This window comes from Enhydra lutris, unplaced genomic scaffold (genome assembly GCF_002288905.1).
Source record: "Enhydra lutris kenyoni isolate GAN:26980312 unplaced genomic scaffold, ASM228890v2 scaffoldscaffold11, whole genome shotgun sequence".
Lineage (NCBI taxonomy): Eukaryota > Metazoa > Chordata > Mammalia > Carnivora > Mustelidae > Enhydra > Enhydra lutris.
Genome location: NW_019154095.1, coordinates 30299970 through 30306054, shown reverse-complemented (window position 1 = coordinate 30306054; position 6085 = coordinate 30299970).

Genomic DNA, 6085 nt, shown 5'->3' with positions numbered 1-6085 from the left:
TGTTGAAAGAGAGAAAGTTTCACTGCATTTTCCATCAGCTGATGAGTCATGCAGCATATTTCATATTTGCTGAGCTCTCGAGGTTGCCTGTGGGCAAATTGGAGCCCATTCTGCAGCACAATCTTGCCACTGAGCTATTATGGGATATCTAATTAAATTAAGCCATAAGGCAGGAGAAATCTGTGCCATAACCTTCATAATCTGTGAAGCCTTTCATCTTTGGCCAAACATCAATTTCCTAAAAACGGAAACAGCAGCACATCACCAGGCGACGAAATCCTAAAATGGAAATTGTGATTGTTTACAACGTGTGCAGGGACACTGAGCCACAAAAACCAGAGAGGGAGTGGCGCCCAAGCACCAGGAATGAGAAGGAGGGAGTATACTGTACACAGTGACCTTGCTAATTGGATAGAGAGAATTATCATTTCCATTTCTGCATTTGTAAAATTGTTTTCTTCTCAGGGAAAAAGAAACATCTGCTCTTCGGGGCTAACTCAGTTCTGAGTAAGTTTGTCTTCCTGTGTTTTGGCGTAGCCTGGTGAACCAAAGAGGGCTCCATCCTAGCAGCAAAGCCCAGAATCCAGCTTTCTGGTGACACATCCTCAGCTAGCATTCCCCAGGGGGGCTCTCCACAGGCAGGGCAGGACAACCAAAGCCAGCAAGGTTGCTAAGCTTGGGAGTACTGTCCCCTTCTCCCTGTCAGACAAACCAGCTTTCCTATGCAAGAAATCTGTGAATAGCGAAGATGTGATGTTTAATTGAGCACCTACTACTGGCAAAGTGCCAGGCTTAAGCTTGCACAGATAATAAATATTTCATTTAATCTGCATAATGAATCCAAAACTCAGGGATGTTCACTTGCCCAAATTGCCTGAGTAAGAGAGGAGGAACTCATACCTGGATCTCACTGTTTCTGAGTTCACGTTCTTTACACTGTGTGATTCCTGTGCCATGAGGTAGGCAGACTCTAGGAAAAGCTACTTAATAGTTCTCAACTGTGAAAATGGAAGATGGACATACGAAGATGGGTAAGGAAGAGCAGAAGTTTTATAAACCTTAAATTTTCTTCAAAGGCTTTAAAGTCTGCCTACAGGGAGGGCCTAATGACAGCTGAAGAGTTCTCAGTTCCTCTTTTTAGGTCTTCATCTGATTGGCTGGGTGACTGTGGGCAAGCTCGATCCTTTGACATACCCAAGTTGTGAATTCAAAGGGAGGAATTATAATCATCTAAGTGGCTTATTCCAAACTCTTGGACTTTGCTTTTTTTGTTGTTGTTGTTAAGATTTTATTTATTTATTTGACAGAAAGAGAGAGATTACAAATAGGCAGAGAGGTAGGCAGAGAGAGAGGAGGAAGCAGGCTCCCTTCTCAGCAGAGAGCCCAATGCAGGCCTCAATCCCAGGACCCAGAGATCATGACCTGAGCCAAAGTCAGAGGCTTAACCCACTGAGCCACCCAGGTGCCCTTGGCTTTTACTTTCATACAAAAAAAATAGAAAAAGCGCTAACTTGGCTTGGAGCAAGGATTTGATTTGATCCTAGGATTTGATCAAATCCTACATTTGATCAAGTGCCAGCTCCTGAGTTACTCATATTTTGACACCTACTTGTCCAGCTGATGCATTTTAGTGGAAAATGACAATATCAAGAGCAATGTGCTATCTGCCCTCCTGCATGCTGTCGACAGCGTTGGTGCCTTCAGAGCCACTGGAGAGGCCACATTGGAGACTAGTTCTGCGGCTGACAAGCACGGAGTCTGGCAGGGGCTGCAGCTATGATCAGCTCAATGGTCATGTGGATACGCCTTGCACTGACATTTCCAACACTCTTTTTTTTTTTAATTTTATTTATTTATTAGAGAGAGAGAGAGAGAGATAGCACAAGCAGAGGGATCCGCAGAGGGAGAGGGAGAAGCAGACTCCCCACTGAGCAGGGAGCCTGATATGGGGCTTGATCCCAGGACCCTGGAATCATGACCTGAGCTGAAGGCAGGTTCTTAACCGATTAAGCCACTCAGGCGCCCTTCCAAAACTCTTGGTATGCATTGCCAATCCAACTGTGTTCCTCTGAAGTTTAAAATTGCATACAATTCCGAAATCGACCAGAAGGTAGCCATATTATTGGCCTAATACATCAGTCACAAAGTTCAAATAACTGCACGATTAGATTCTTTTTTGTAAGAATAAATTTGGAGTCTGCTTTACGCTCTCTTGGCTAAACACAACAATAAAGTTTTACTTTTAAATAGACAATTTGAGGGGCACATGGGTGGCTCAGTCATTAAGCGTCTACCTTTGCCTAAGGTCATGATCTCAGCGTCCTGGGATCGAGCCCTGCATTGGGCTCCCTGCTCAGAGGAGAGCCTGCTTCTCCCTCTCCAGCTTCCTGTGCTTGTGTTCCCTCTCTCGCTGTGTCTCTGTTTGTCAAATAAATAAAATAAAAATTTAAAAAATAGACAATTTGACAGATCTTTCTTTTAATCAATAAAGAAGACTGTATTTCTAGGCTTTACAAACTCTTAGGGAAGGAAGTCCAATGTAGTAAAAAGGTAGATGTCCTTCCTCTCCCTCGAGATGGTCATACTATACCTAACTATGCAATGGAGCCATCCAGAAAATATCACCCAATACTCTGTCTTGCAAATCATTGTTCTAATTAGAATGACAAATTATTTATTCCATTGACTTAAATAGCATGCCAATTGTATATGTTTCACTCAGCTTGTGCATTTAAAAAGCTTTTGAAAGCTTGCTATGTACAAGGCTCCCCTTGTACCTTTTGGGAGGTTTGGAGACTTAGGTTGGTTTTAATGCAATGGTCAGTACAGACGTCTTCTTTACAAGAATGACCAGGTTGAACAACACCTAGTTAAAAGGCTTTATTTTCAGGACCTTGCTAATAAGTGAGAGGAATGAAGGGAGAATAGACATGAAAGGTTAATTTTAAGCCAGAGTTCTTAAGTAGAGAGGGAGCTAAGACCAAATACAAAGGGTATGTGAGGTAGTCATGTGTTCATTATCAAATCTGGTTTGAGCCATGGAGCTTCTATCCCTTAGATTCTGTGTGTGTGTATTTTTTTTTTTAAACCATGATTTAGCAAACTTGGTTCCATCCCCATATGTTTCTGATTTTGTCTTAGCAACTTACAAATAACTCTTTTTCTTTTTCCTTTATAATTTTATTTTGTTATCATATGGAAACAACCCAGATGTCTATCCATAGATAAATGGATAAAGAAGATATGAGATACATATATGTGTGTGTATATATACATATATATACATACACACACACATATATGAATATATTTGTATTTTGATAGGTCTATGTAATATATATAATGTATGTATTTTGTGTGTATATATGTATATACACAAATTATATATAATGCATTTCATGATATATATATTCCATATATATACATATATTCCATTATCTATATCATGAAATAAATTATGTATATATAAATGGAATATTACTCAGCCATGAAAAAGAATGAAATCTTTCAAGTCACAATGACATGTATGCTAAGTGAAATAAGTCAGTCAGGTTACTCTTTCCTTGCTCTTGGTGTTTAAAAATGCCTATGATAACTATGAGTTTCCTCACATGCTTGCCAACCTATGTAAATAGCCCGAGTCTTCAGTTAAACACCCAGCATCTGCCATGTTCCAGGCATTGTGTAAGGCATGGATACACACAGAGAGGACAGTGTCTCTGCCCTCAGAGAGTACATGGTCTACTAAGGTTCAGCAGAAGTTGTGAGCTGGATGGAAAATGTTGCATAAAAGTTTGCCCAGAATGGCATACCATGAAACAGCAAAGGAAAAGCACTTTTACATAGAAAAGGCATGTATTTGTCAGGGAAGGATTCCTAGACAAAGACACTCTCTCCATCCACAGAAGGGGTAGAGGAAGTTTGTCAGAAATATAAAGGGAGAAAATTGTTCCTGTGGAATCAAATGGTGCGCCCACAGGCAGGGCCATATGACAAGCACAGTGCTACAGGTTGTGTAAGGTCTGAGTGTGACCAAATATTGCATCCAAAATGATTTTAGGATCTAGCATATTAAATAACATTGACTAAAACCATAGAAGTGACTTCCTGTCGACTCCCTCTTAATTCCAGTTAAGTCAGGGAATAAATCTTTCTGTTTCTGAATATATTTCCAACTTCACCAACACTTGCTGATCTCCCCTTTTGTTAGAGAATAGGCTTCAGCTCAGCTACTTTGCAGGCAACAATACCCTGTTAGAATTTAATTATATTGTTTCATTTTTGTTATATTGACTTCTACAGTTTTATTTTGATTATGGCAACTGGTTGAAGTTTTCCACTCATAGCATCGATACAGAGTTTCATTTCAAATGACTTTATTTTAGTTAAAAATGCAATCAGTTGGAAAAAAACAATATGCAAAAAATAATACAGGTGGTACATGAATATGGTAATAGTCATGAAGTTGGTACGCCGATGAGTAGGGTTGGACGAACACTGGTGTGGCATACTTGGAAAACAGAAAATCATAAGGTGGAGTGAAGGGTGAGGTGAGAGATGCTACAAGAGTTTGGCAGAAGCCAGCCTGTGGAGAGCAGCCAATGTCAAGCCAAGGAGTCAAGCTTTGTGAGGAGCTGTGGACAAGTTTTGTGAGTTAGAGAGAAACTTCCAGCAAAATGTGAAGGATGTCTCAGAGGAACTGAAAGAAGCAGATCAGTTAGGAGGCGAATGGGACCCAGTGAGAGAAGAAGAGGGAGCCAGTGGTACAAGTCAGGGGGTGGGGGTGCTTGACATGTCAAGCCATTGTCACCAGTTAGATGTGGAGGAAGAAATCTAGAATATTGCTCAGGTTCTGGCTTGCTTGGTGGGTAATGTGTGGCTCTCCTAATCAGACGAGGGCATATTTTCCCTTAGCTGTTCCTTTGCTGGATAACTGACATGAGTTTGACCCTGAGTGGTACCCTAAGTCCCATTAACTCTGCATCAACAGCTTAATGGGAAGGGCCCACAGTTCTTTTCCTCACACTCGTGGCTAGAGATCTAACTCCTCAGACAAGCAGAGCAGACCTCAAAATGTGTAGGGAATTAGCATCTTTTCACATTGTGAAAGAGTTTTTAGTCCAGCAAATACTGAAAAAGATATAATGCTTTCTGACTCTGCCCTAAAATTTTCTAAAGGGCCTACAACAATTCAAGAAAAGCTTCTCATTTTTAGAAGTACTGTAAGTCCTAAACCCCATAATTTCTGTTCCAAATGTGAAGTTATATTGTCCTACAATTAGATCTCACGAAATCGGAGGTATCAGACCAGGGATGAGAAGGGCTCGAAAGTAAGGAGTTACTAAGGGAGGTCTCTATTTTGCAAAAATAAGGTTTCTCTGAAGGAAGGATGGGATGGATCTTTGCAGAGAGATTCTTTCAGGAGGGCAGAATCATCTCATCATTGGAAGGAAGTTGGGTGCTGGGAATTGGCTCTGACACACAGCATTTTCTGTGTTTCCTTTTCATAGTGGAGAGGGTCTAGGATATAAGGGAAAATGCTTTTGTTACCTTATTACCTCCTAAAGGGCATACTGATAAAGACTCTTCATCTGAAGAAGATGGAAAGTATACTTCAGGCTGACTGTGAGAAACCAGAAAGGCTCTAGAAAACTTGCCCAGCCTGGGTCCCCCCCAATCCTATTCAAGAGAAAGGCTCAAGTCTGGGCAAGAAGGAACCACCAAATGAAAGCCAAAAAACAGAAGACAAGTGTTTGCTTACATATGATGATAACTAATAATTAACATGATACAAAGTTTACATCTAGCTTATCTCTTAAAAAAAAAAAAAAAACTAGGAAGTGTCCTTACTTCTTATTTTTATAGGGAGCTAGAGTTAGGATTATTTTCAATAAAATACATTCTTATTTAAATGAAGGATAATGTATGGGCAATTATATTAGACTCTCTTGCCATTAACAACAGAACTATATTAACTACATCACAAGCCTGGTGAGGAATATATCATGAGGCCAAGTCACCCACCACTCTTAATGGAGGATGACATTTTAAGGTATTGAATCCAAAAAGCTTCAATCTATAAATT